Here is a 14328-nt window from a genome sequence, read left to right as displayed (position 1 = left end):
CAGGATGGCCTGGCATGCTGCAGTGCATGGGGTCGCAAAGAGTTGGACACACTGAGTGACTGAACTGAACTGACTGACAGCTTGTCTGGGAGGGAGGACAGGCTTCCAAAGCTCCAAATGGCTGTTGGCAGGAAGCTTCAGCTCCTCACATGAGCCTTTCCCTGAAGACTGTTCCTGAGAAGGCATCAGGCTCCCCCAAGGATGAACGATTAGAGAGATGACGAAGGGAAGAGAGAGAGAGAATCTAACCTCAGAAGTAACATACAATCACTTTTGTCTCAATTCTTCTGGTCAGACAGACCAGCTCTGGTGCAATGCAATAGGAGATTACTGAAAGTGTGAATACTTGGAGACAGGTATCATTGGGTACCATCTTAGAGGATGCTAACTACAGGTGTTACTAATAATTAAGCCAGGCCAACAGGCATAAATGAGGATGTGCGTGCGTGCTCAGTGGCGTCATACTCCTTGCAACCTTGTGGACTGTGGCCCACCAGGCTCCTCTGTCCATGGGATTCACCAGGCAAGGGTACTGGAGTGGGTTGCAGGGCTCTCCTCCAGGGGATCTTTCCCACCCAGGGAACAAATCCAGGTCTCCTGTGTCTTCTGCATCGCAGATGGACTCTTTACTGCTGAGCCACTGAGGAAGCCCATAAATGAGAACAGTTCTTGACAAATCAAAGTTTATACTCACCTGAACCTTATGTCTTGATTTACATTAATCATATCAGGAAGAAATTTTCTATCTATAAAATTATTTAGTCATATTATTAAGTCCCTAAAAACCCACGATATAATAACTGCCACAACACTGTTCTCACTCCCACCAGATCTCTCTAATGATATTGCTGGAAGCTATCAGCAGTCAACAACCAATAACTTCTCAACCAGCTCTATTTTCTACTGAAATCTGGATTGTTGCTCCTCTGGGTCCCTCACAATTTCATCAGGCCCTTAAAGATCCATATATGTTCCTTCAACAATCTGATTGGTTCATAAATAGTAAAACATTAATAATAATGGATCCCCTCCAGAGGGCTTGCAAAACATTAATAATATTGAAAATAAAGAATTTATTAATTTAAATAGGTCTCAGTAAGACTAATCCTGAAATTACAACCATGATATTTTCTATGACAGATCAATCTACTGGGAAAGGAAAGCACTAAAATCAAAACAGAATTTGCTAATAATTATTGGTAATGCCTACCCTGAGCATTTTCCTTCAACAGTTATGTTGGTCATTGTGCTATCTTAATAACCTTCAGTGAACTTGGCCCTGGTGCTTAAGTCAATTCTAAGTCACCTTCTGAGTTTTTAAAACAAGAACTAAAGCACAGGGAACATAAATATAATAGTAAGTTGCATTGTACTGCTATTCATTAGAACTAAGTTAAGTAAACCAATCTGATCAGAAAAACAATCTTTTCCTTCCAATAGCCATCAGAATAAAGGCAAAAAAAATTGAATTTGTGTACATTAGGATTATTTGGGAGAAGCTCAAATTATTCTTTTTTACCCTGTGCATATTACCTAAGACTATCTGTTCAGAAGTGAGCTCATTAAAGCTGAAGAATGTGGTGGCTATCTCAAACATAGCAATAATTATCATATCAGAGTCACAGCAATAATCTGGGAGTCAAGCTTAAAACCAGAGATTTCCATTCATGATTCAGTGCTGCTGATACACTGAAAAGATTGAAAGAGAGATCAAGCAGAGGATGTATCTCCTTCCTCCTAACTGTTTGTTCAACCTCATGACCAGGCAAGTCAGGAAATGATTCTGTGAAGAATGAAAATGACTATAAACCTCCCATGAAAGTCAAGCAAGAAACAATGAGCCAGGGGGAATGGAAATAAAGCATTTCAGGAATGTCTATCATGATTCATTACTTACTTTCAACCAATTTCCAGACCGTCTTGACAAGCCCTGTTAGTAAGGATAAAGGAAAGTAACTGCTTGACCAGGGTACATTAAATTGCTCTCTTTCTTCCTCCTCAGATGTGTTGGGGAAACAAGTGAGTTGCTATTTTCTGACTTTTTTCCCCTGTTGATAATATATTTCCCATCATTTATAAGCTTAGGTCCTTTTTCTCATTTCAGTTTTAAAACAAACCTCCTGCCAGCTAAAGCTGACTTCGCCTTGCTAGAGGCTGGGTAATTCCTCTAGGCAGTAGAGTATCTCATTAGTTACTTGAATGCTGTTTTCCCTAGTGGAGTCCTGTCAACAAACTTTTTTCTTGCTCATCTATTCCCCTCCAGTTCAGGGACAACTATTGATTTACCCTAAGTTAGGTCAATTTACTCTGAAATTTTTCTAGCTGTGATTTGGGCATATTCATTCAGGTGCACAGAACAGTCATCATGAATCCCATCTACATGTCTTTAATCTTAACCCTTTTAGCATCTGCTAAGATTATTTCTGCTTCTCTCTTGTTTGCAATGCACACACATTATTTAATACAAAAATAAGTTACAGACCTTCTCTTTGTCTAGAAGTGGTCATAGATGAGACATTCCCATGCCAAGAACATGTTTTGTTTGTTTATAAACTGTATAAAGGAAAAGAGTATTCAATCCTATTTGAAAGAAACTGGAAACTAACCTTATTCCTTAGACTGTGTTTTCTAATTAAACTAAAAGTGTTACTTTTCTAGACTGTTCTAAATTGCCTAGTTTTTCTGTCAGATTTCTTGGACTTTATAATAATACAGCTTGTTCCTAGACTGAATTTCTGATTACAGGCACAAGTCTGATAAAATTAGCTGCTGCCCATCAAACATAGTCCACATTGCTCCTCACCCCTGGCTATCACCCTTTATATAGAATTGAAACCTGGGCATATAACACAGAAAGGGTGCCTTGTGCCTTTGCATTTCCTTCCCACTTGTACATTACAACTATTAGATTCATATAATGAATTCATAAGGAGTACCTGATATGTGCTATACAATTAAAAAAGAGAGAGTCCTTTCTCACCAGGCAAATAAAATTTCAGGAATTTTCAGTTTATTTTCTTTTCAATCTTTGTCCAGTGGTTTCCAAACTTTTTTAGTTTGATTACCATATTTTTCAAAACTTATATTACTTAATATATGTTGTTGCTTAGTCACTAAGTCACATCTGACTCTTTTGTAACCTCATGATCTATAGCCTGCCAGGCTCCTCTGTCCATGGGATTTTCCAGGCAATAATACAGGAGTGGATTGCCATTTCTTCTCCAGAGGATCTTCCCGACCTAGGAATCGAGCCACCGGCTCCTGAATTGGCAGACAGATCCTTTACCACTAAGTCACCAGGGACACCTACTTAATATATAACACAGATAAAAACTGAAAAGCCAGTTTAGCAGCAGGCTTAGTGGAGGGCAGCCATCCAAAATCCCAACACTCAGGCTCCAAAGCAGACACTAAAGTACCTTTGAGAATCCTGGAGCCTCATAGAACACCTTTAAATCCAGGGACATAGCCAATCACATATTTTGGGGGTTATAAAACGTGACTCAGAGGCACTGTATGACTCGCCCATCATCTGCCAACCAGAGGCACACCCAAAACTATCCATGTCTCCTGATATGCTGGTTCCAGGTTCTTTCCAGGGAACCATAACCACTTCTTGCTTTTAGTAATATAGACAATTTGTCAGAAATATTTCTTCTAAGGCTTGATGAATTCTTAAGATAGGTTTGATTACATTCTAGAAGTAAAAAGATAAAGCCTTCCAAATTGCTCATCTCTGATATTAGACCTTAAAAGTAGATTTTTAAAGCCTTATCTCTTCCATAAAGCAAATGGATGAGAAGATATTTCAACAGCCTCTCACAAAGTCAGAGCACTAACTATAGCTCAGAGGAAAGAAAAGATTTATTCACCTTTGAATCACTGTAAGAAATTCCTGCTACTAATACCTCTCCTAGCAAGTAGCAATCCTGTATATCACCAGGAATATAAAAATGAAATGGTAAACACTGTTGCAAGCCCAAGGCTGCCAGCCATCTCAGCATATTTCTCTTCCATTGTTTTGCCCTTTTGTACCATTGCCCCAGATGCTTCCTCACATCTTCTTTCAACATTTAGAGTGAAGTTATGATGTCACAACCTTTGCCTCCATTTTCCTGTGTGATGTGTCCCACTGCTAATAATATATACTCATTATTAAGAATACAGTGGCTGCTACAGCACAATGGTCAGAACAGGAAAATGCCTCCTCCTACATCGCAGCTCATTATTGATCACTGCTCTGCATGTATCTAAACCACTCTTAAAAACTAACTTGGGCTGGCTTCATTTCTAGCTCTTAATCACAATAAAACATTTTTTCTTACTTCACCAATTAGTATACATTCATAGCCAGGAGTCTAACACTTAAAAAACAGTTAATTTCAATCCTTTATTTAAAATAAAAACATTAACTGTTCCCATGCTTTGCTGGTAAAACATTAAACCCAAGCTCCCAAGGTACATTGCTTTCATATTACAGATACTAATATGTGACCCTTACCATTATAGACCGATTAAAAGTGAAATTTTATGGTATCCCAGCCTGCAGTCTGCTTTTAAAGATTAAAAAAAAAAATGAAGAGTGAAGAATAATGAATTATAAAGGCAGCTGAAACTATCAAAAAGTGCTTAATTTAAAAAGGCACTTCCCGTAGTTGTGGTTCAGATGTTGATGCTCATAGCTAAATTAGTTTACGACTCAACTGCATTAAATCCCCTAATTATTCATTTATTACCATGTGTACTGTTTAAAAAGGCCAAATACCCTAAGGACAATTGCTTTATTTTTGTTTTTAATATACATTAATTCCTTGAAACTGATGATCAAGTATACTGATAGATTTCTTCAGTAAAGAGCTTAGTTTTATGTTAGATAGCCAATATATTTTGGAAATTTTTCCAAGAATATTCAGAAGTCATGTACCGGTAACACCCTATGATTTATTATCCTCATTACACAATTATCTGATGTAAGGAATAGTGTGTTGGTTTATCATATTTACATAAAATAAGTAAAAATGTCATTTTATTACAAAAGTGTCTGCTATATTAATGACTTGGCTTTTTAACCATATATTTGATTTTTTATTATTTTGCTTCTCCAACTGGTTTAACCTCATATATGTACAAATTAGGTCTCTCTAAATGTTTTTGATGTAGAAAAAGAAGATATGCAATGTCTCACATGAACAATATTAAAATAGACCCAACCTGTGTTATTATGCTAAGTAGCCTTACAATAAAATAAAAAGGACACAGAGTCATCCAAATTTTTGAAAATACTGTAAGCCTTTTTCACACAAGGATATGTCCAGAGACCTTGATGAATCCCAAATTTGTGAATATACTAGAGCATATTATTCCCTCCATAAAATTCAATGAGGTACAACTGAAAAATTTAGGTGATTACTTCAGACTCTTAATGATTCCATAAATAAAAGGCTGGACTCATTTGTAAAACTATTAAAATGAGTTCTGCCTCTAAAATAAACTTACCATTACATTACATCATGTCATTACTGTAATAATGTGACACAAAATTAACTGAGTCTCTATAGTCGTATAGCTTAAATTGGGCTTTGCCCAGGTATGCATAGCCAAGTGCTCGTGTGGGAGCTGAAATCCACTGCCAGGCTGAGAATCAGAGATACAGCTGCATCAGGCCTGCATCAGCTTAGTGGAAAGGGTTACTTTTTTAAGTTCTTGCAAAGGCTCTATAAATTTCATTGATGACTGTTCTTCTCCTAACTCTGGACAAGCCAAAGGTGAGTAATAAATCACACAGTTAGAAACTAGAGTGTTTTTCTCTAGTCTACCTGTTAGCACTACTACTTAAAAGGAAACACCAAGTATCTGGGATCCTAGCCTGAGGGAAGATGTCTGGCTTACTCCTGTACAAGGATTCAGAACACCTGAGACAGAGAGATGCATAGATTGTTCATCCTTCATGCCCCAAGCGAGGATGGGTAAATGAGTCACTCTATATGGTACAAGGTAACACAACTCACTGCCCTGCACTGAAGAGGATGGCAGAACTAGAACAGTGCCTGGTATATTCTCAGAGATGGAATTTCCCAAAAAGATAATGCTCAATATAGGCCATTTTATATTTGATCTATTTCAGAAATCACCAGGAGTGAAGCAGTAGGGAGATAGGAGGTCTCAGGTCCCCGAGGGAACTTTGGGGGAGGTATCCAAATTATGAAACTAAAAGAGTTTTCCCCAGGATAGGAAAAGAAGAAAGATTCAGCATTCACGTGCCCAAAACACAAGGTTCTTCTGCAAGCTTTACCCATGGTAGCAGAAAAAAAGATAAAGACTTGGAAGGCAGAGAACCAGGAGTCCTTTGGCAAGGTTTGGTCATGGAAAGAGCCAGAAGAGCTAGAGAATAACAAGTGTAGAAAACCTGAAATGTAATGAAGCTGGGACAGACAAACCCTGTGCACTCCTGGCCCAAACCATTTTGACAGCAGGAATGAAAAGCAATGGCTAACCCCACTGAAGGCAGAACTGTGCCAAATCTCAAGGAGATCAGGGAGGACAAAATGAGAAGCTTCCTGCTTCCCCGCCTATTTCTGCTCATGGGAGAGGGTGACTGTTATCACTTTGGTTGTTAAATCACTATTCCAGGAAAAATGATGTCACTCATATTAGAAGGCTAGACAGAAACCTGAGGCAGATTATTTGAGGACTGATTCCTAGGTTCCTTGATGAAAAAGGAATGGCAGAAGAGGGAGGCCAAGGATGGCAAGCAAACTTTTCTCCTTTTTTTCAAGTAACTGTGCCCTCATACAAATAGGAGAAATATCTGTAAGCTGTCAGAAATGCAGAGGCCCAAAGAAGCACTGAATAAATGCCAAAAGTTTCCAATGAAAGGAATATAATTAAAGCTAAGAAAAGCTGTATTTCACTGATGCTTTCTAAGCATAAATGAAGTTTCTAAGTAAATGTTTTTGTATTAAAATGCAGGCACCAAATCTTTTTCCCTGAGTCTCTGAGATTGCACTGAAAACCAATTGGTTTACATGTGTCCACAGGCTCTAAAACTTGCTTCAATAGGAATAAATGTTTTCCTTACTGAAATCAAAAACAAGTTTTTTGAAATTTCTGCTTGGAATAGAGATTTGTGGTATATATGGAGCCTGACCAGATGGACTGATTAGGTATTTGGTCTAGGTATACGGCACAGTGGAGATTTCTACATTCAATTATTTCCGGGATGATCCACTTTCCCATATATACTGAACTACAGCGGTCTTGAGCATATTAAACTAAATTGTTGGTAAAAACATGATTGTTTTAAATTACTAACATTTCTATTCCAGGGATAGAGTGTTTTGACTTAGGCCTGAATTACACACACGAGAAAGAGATAAGAAAGGGTTTGACAGTAGTCTGCCCAGAACTAGGATTAGCAAAATGTTCTTCCGTAAACTAAGACACCTCCACAGTCCTACTTTAAAAAAGAGTGATTTGTTAATCCCTCAGTATCCCTCAGTATCAGTGAGGGATTAGTTTACAGGTTCCCCTTGTGGACACCAAAATCTCTGGACACTCGAATCTCTTATATAAAATGATGTAGTCCTTGCATATAACCTTCCTACAACCTCCTGTACACTTTATATCATTTCTAGATTACTTATAATACCTAATACAATGTAAGTGCTATGTAAATAGTTGTAAATGTAATGTAAATGCTATATAAATAGTTGTCTGCAAACTGGGAGGGGGATTGCAAATTCAAGTTTGGCTTTTTGAAACTTTCTGAAATTCTTTTTCTTTCCTGAATGTTTTTGATCTGTGGTTGGCTCAATCAAAGAGTCAACCAGGTGGGCAGAACTCAGAGATATAGAAGGCCAACTGTACAACTGTATACAAAAATTGTTTTCTACTTGGAACTCTTTAGTATGAAAATTTTTTAATATAAATTAAGGGTAAAATATGTAATAAAAGTAAAAAAGCAAAACTTTTTACTGCTGAGACTTTTTTACCCTGTGCTCCAAACTTAAAATGGAATAAAACAATAAACACTATAAATACTGTTGGCTTGACTCTTTCATCCTCTAAATATTATTTTCTTTTTTTCACTGAGTCACTGTGCAATTATCACAGAATATAATGATGAAGATATGACAGTTTTAGTTAAAATTACATGCATATATGTATACTTTATATTCCATACCATATGTTTTATAAAGAAAATAAAATAAGTAATGGAGTACAAATAGAAAAAAAGCTGGAAAAGATATTAAAGCAAAACTTGAAGGCCAGTGTTTATCTTATTTTATCTCTCGTTATTATCTTTTATTCAGTGTGCAGGGACTCTGTGAAACTAGGTGGTGAAAGACAATTCTCCATGGTCTCCTGCTTTTCTTGTGAGCAGTGACACTGACAGCTTTTGCTCTGGACTGCCTTTTCAAGGATACTTTTATAGCAAACATGCTGTCCAATAAAATAGAGGTCTCCGTTTAGGACAAAGTCTGGGCATGTTTGCTTATAGCTCCTTACAAAAGATTGGGTTTTCTAAACTCATACTCCTCAGCTCTGATACAAACCACTGTCTATGCAGCATCCATCTACACCCACCTCCATGTAACTCCTGTGTGATCTGGGAGGTAAGGGGAACTGAGGCAAACATGAGGTTCACGATGACAGCTGTGCTGTGACAATGTCCTTTGTATCTGACTCAGGAAACCTGTGCCTTTTACTAGCTTTGCTAAAACTGTGCAGGCTAACCTGTGAGTTTGCAAACAAGGTAAAACCTTAAAGCCTTCACAGTTCTTGGACACACTGTACTATGGGGGTTTTCTTGCGCTCTTGTCTGGAAAGAAGTTGGCATTTTTTGTTATTATCATTATTTCAGAAAGCTTAGACTTAAATGATGATGACAAAATGCCCTTGGAACCATTTCCAGGATGCTGGAGCCAAAAGTGAAAAAAAAGAAAAGGAAATGGAGATTTCAGAATTTAAAGGGCAATACAGTCATTTAAACTTATGAGTTGAAGACCCAAGTAGTAAAATACTATATATTAAAATTAGCTGACAGAGGAAAAGGCAGTAGTTCATAAGAGGAAAGAAATAAATAATAAGCTCTTAAACTTAGTAAGAGCTGAGATAAATCGGACTCATTTATCTTCAGTTATGTATGTGATCGCTTCTCTTTGAACCTCACCCTTTGTCTCACTGGGCACTAGTTTCTTTGTGATCTGGCATTCTTTCTAGGCTCACAGCCTCACCTCATCTCAGGACTTGGATTGTCAGCAAGAGATTTTAAGATGCCATGGGGTCAACAGACTTTCTTTGCCTGTTTAGTTTATATGTATTTCATTTGTTTTGATATGACCTTGATTTCTGAACCAGCAAAGAAAACAACAGGATGTGATGGCTAAAAAGAGATACACAGAGAGACAGAGAAAGACAGAATTCATCAAGTCTACAACTCTCGTTGTAAAGATAAGGAAAGCAAGAGCTAGAGAAATTATATTATCCAAGCTCATGCTGCTGTATTTGAAACTCATTATGACAATCCCTGAATTTATGTCATAGGGCTCTCTGAAATCGGGGAGAGAAAGACATCACTTTGATGTCTTTATTTAACAACATCACTGAAATATTTTTGCAAATTTTTTTTCTTCTAATGTAGTCTTTAGAGTGAAGTTGCCTACATTTGAGCTATGGAAATTCTATTGAAGATCTTTGAGATTATAAATATATATATATATATCGGAGAAGGCAATGGCACTCCACTCCAGTACTTTTGCCTGGAAAATCCCATGGACAGAGGAGGCTGGTAGGCTACAGTCCATGGGGTCGCAAAGAGTCAGACACAACTGAGCGACTTCACTTTTACTTTTCACTTTCATGCATTGGAGAAGGAAATGGCAACCCACTCCAGTGTTCTTGCCTGGAGAATCCCAGGGACAGGGAAGCCTGGTGGGCTGCCGTCTATGGGGTCGCACAGAGTTGGACACGACTAAAGCGACTTAGCAGAAGCAGCAGCAGCAGCATATATATATAGTACATATGAAGTGACTACACTGTTGTTTGTTAAATATCCTCCATTACTCATCACCAGAAATTTTCTGTTGTTGGTCAGAATTAAGTTCTCATTAGTAGATCAATTAATTAGCTAGGTAAGTTATCAGTAAATGCAGTTAAGAACATGTCAGATATTCTTGGCTTATAAGAGGTTCAGAATATTTTTAAGAGCTGAGGATGCCCATCACTTCCATAGGTTGCCTTTATGGATGTTTTGTGATTTGATCATAGACACCATCTATCTGGCAATGTGATAGATCAATAGTAAAATTCTACTATAATACTATTTCTCGTCTCTTTTTTCCATGGATTTTTTCATGGGTGCATTTGTAATTGCTTGCAGTAATACTCTTTCCTCTCTTCCTAATATGCTTATTATTTTAACTACATATTCTGTTACCTGACCAAATATAAGTCCTGAATATCAGATCACCAGTGTTTATAATTTATAGCAGGACTTCCATATACATTGCTCTTCTGTATCCCCAGTTCTCTGTGAATTCAATCAACCACAGATTGTATAGTACTGCAGTATTTATTATTGAAAAAAATCAGCTTATAAATGCAGACACATAGTTCAAACCCATGTTTTTCAAGAGTCAACTATACTTTAATCCATAGGGCATATATACAATTCCTAGTCATAATATGCATAGGCAGCTCTTTACCTCCTTGGTCATCTTTTCTCTTCCTATATATTAAGAATAAATATATAAATTAACAGCTAAACTCCTAATTCCTTGTGCTTCTATATGGTTATATATTTTACAATGGCCGTATTTTACTTTCATGATCAGGAAAACGTACAAATGTATTTAAATTTTAACTCTAAGAACTTTAGAGAAGTAACCCCCTTAGAAAAGCAAAAACCTTTGCTAGAAATCAAAAACAAAACCCTGTCCAGTTGAAAGTTCATGATTTAATCTCTGTGCAACTACTCAAAATTCAGTAAAATATCAATGCCAGCAGAAACAGTTGCTGATTCTCTTTTTACATTAATAGACAAAAGAATAATAAGAATGATCAGCGGGAATATATCTACTATGGATTTCATTATCTCCAATACTCTCTCAACCCTACACAGTAGACACCATTCCTCTCATTTTCAACTGAGGAAACTGAGACTGGGGGACATATAGTGTCTTATGTACTGTTGCTCAACTAGTTCTAGGCAGAAGCTGGATTTGAACGAAGTTTGTCTAATTTATACTCTCTCCAGAATCTCACCATGCCTCTCTGTATTTTGAAATGGAATATAAGATCCTCTCTGACTACTATATACCCATCTTTTATGAGGCTTCCAAGAGAAGACATTTCATATTTTTAAAAAATCAAACATCAGAATAGTAGGTAGGAGGGGCAAAATCACGTTTAAAATCAAACCCCATACCCACCAGAGACACTCAGAGGGCTCAAACTTTGCTCACCAAACTTTGTGCTCACCAGGACCCAGGGATCCCACAGAGACTGAGCCAGAACTGTGTTTGAGTGTCTCCTATGGAGGCAGGGGCAGGGGCTCTTGGGTGCAGCAGACCTGGGTATGGCATAAGCCCTCTTGGAGGAGGTCACCATTAACCCCACCATAGAGCCACCAGAACTTACACAGGACTGGGGAATCAGACTCTTGGAGGACACAAACAAAACTTTGTGTCACCAAGATGCCAGAGAAAGGAGCAGTGACCCCACAAAAGACTGACCCAGACTTGCCCATGAGTGTCAGGAGTCTTTGGTGGAGCCATGAGTCGGCAGTAGCCTGCTGCTGGCTTGGGGCCTCTGAGCGTGGCAGTGCGGGCATGGGGCCTTTTGAAGGAGGTTGCCATTATCTTGCCTGGACGATAGTTTGGTCTCAGGTTAAACAACAGGCAGGGAACACAGCCCCGCCCATAAACAGAAAATTGGATTAAAGATTTACTGAGCATGGTCCCCACCCATCAGAATAAGACCTAGTTGCCCACTCATTCAGTCTCTCCCACCTGGCAGTTTCCATAAGCCTCTCATCCTTCTCCATCACAAGGCAGACAGAATGAAAACCACAATCACAGAAAACTAACCAATCTGATCACATTGACCACAGCCTTATCTAACTCAATAAAACTATGAGCCATGCCATGTGGGGCCACCCAAGAATGACAGGTCATGGTGGAGAGTTCTGACAAAACATGGTCCACTGGAGAAGGGAATGGCAAACCACTTCAATATTCTTGCCTTGAAAATCCCATGAACAGTATGAAAAGGCAAAAAAATAGGACACTGAAAGATGAATTATCAGGTTGGTAGGTGCCCAATATGCTACTGGAGATCAGTGGAGAAGTAACCCCAGAAAGAATGAAATGACAGAGTCAAAGCAAAACAACACCCAGTTGTAGATGTGACTGGTGATAGAAGGAAAGTCCAATGCTATAGAGGACAATATTACTTAGGAACCTGGAATGTTAGGTCCATGAACCAAGGCAAATTGGAAGTGGTCAAACAGGAAATGGCAAAAGTGAACATCAACATTTTAGGAATCAGTGAACTAAAATGGACTGGAATGGGTGAATTTAACTCAGACGACCATTATATCTACTACTGCGGACAAGAATCCCTTAGAAGAAACGGAATAGCCATCTTAGTCAACAAGAGACAGAAATACAGTACTTGGATGCATCTCAAAAATGACAGAATGATCTCTGTTCATTGCCATTCAGTATCACAGTAATCCAAGGCTATGCCCTGACCAGTAATGCTGAAGAAGCTGAATGAGTCTATGAAGACCTATAAGACCTTCTAGAATGGACATCACCAGATGGTCAATACCAAAATCAAATTGATTATATTCTCTGCAGACAAAGATGAAGAAGCTCTATACAGTCAGCAAAAAAAGAGACTGGGAGCTGACTGTGGCTCATAAACTCCTTATTGGCAAATTCAGACTTAAATTGAAGAAAGTAGGGAAAACCACTAGACCATTCAGGTATGACCTACATCAAATCCCTTATGATTATACAGTCGAAGTGACAAATAGAGTCAAGGGATTAGATCTGATAGAGTGCCTGAAGAACTATGGATTAAAGTTCATGACACTGTACAGGAGGCCAGTGATTAAGACATCCCCAAGGGGAAAAAAATGCAAAAAGCAAAATGGTTGTCTGAGGAGACCTTACAAATAGCTGAGAAAAGAAAAGACATGAAAAGCAAAGAAGAAAAGGAAAGATATACACATTTGAATGCAGAATTCCAAAGAATAGCAAGGAGAGATAAGAAAGCCTTCCTCAGCGATCACTGCAAAGAAATAGAGGAAAACAATAGAAGGGGAAAGACTAGAGATCTCTTCAAGAAAATCAGAGATAAGAAGGGAAAATTTCATGCAAAGATGGGCACATAAAAGGACAGAAATGGTATGGACCTAACAGAAGCAGAAGATATTAAGAAGAGGTTGCAAGAATACACAGAAGAACTATACAAAAAAAGATTTTCATGACCCAGATAATCACGATGGTGTGCTCACTCACCTATAGCCAGGCATCCTGGAATGTGAAGTCAAGTGGGCCTTAGGAAGCATCATTATGAACAAAGCCAGTGGAGGTGATGGAATTCCAGTTGAGCTATTTCAAATCCTAAAAGATGATGCTGTGAAAGTGCTGCACTCAATATGTCAGCAAATTTGGAAAACTTGGCAGTGGCCACAGGACTGGAAAAGGTCAGTTTTCATTCCAGTCCCAAAGAAAGGCAATGCCAAAGAATGCTCAAACTACCACACAATTGTGCTCATCTCACATTCTAGCAAAGTAATGCTCAGAATTCTCCAAGCCAAGTTTCAACAGTGTGTGAACCGTGAACTTCCAGATGCTCAAGCTGGATTTTAAAAAGTAAGAGGAAGCAGAGATCAAATTGCCAAATCTGTTGAATCATCAAAAAAGCAAAAGAGTTCCAGAAAAACATCTACTACTGCTTTATTGACTATGCCAAAGCCTTTGACTATGTGGATCACAACAAACTGTGGAAAATTCTTAAAGAGATGGGAATACCAGACCACCTGACCTGCCTCTTGAGAAATCTGCATGCAGGTCAGGAAGCAACAGTTAGAACTGGACATGGAACAACACACTGGTTCCAAATCAGGAAAGGAATACGTCAAGGCTTTATATTGTCACCCTGCTTATTTATTTAACTTCTATGCAGAGTACATCATGAGAAATGCTAGACTGAATGAAGCACAACCTAGAATCAAGATTGCTGCGAGAAATATCAATAACCTCAGATATGCAGATGATACCACCCTTATGGCAGAAAGTGAAGAACTAAAGAGCC

The sequence above is a fragment of the Ovis aries genome, chromosome 7, assembly GCF_016772045.2.
Source record: "Ovis aries strain OAR_USU_Benz2616 breed Rambouillet chromosome 7, ARS-UI_Ramb_v3.0, whole genome shotgun sequence".
Classification (NCBI taxonomy): domain Eukaryota; kingdom Metazoa; phylum Chordata; class Mammalia; order Artiodactyla; family Bovidae; genus Ovis; species Ovis aries.
This window is presented reverse-complemented; position numbering follows the sequence as displayed.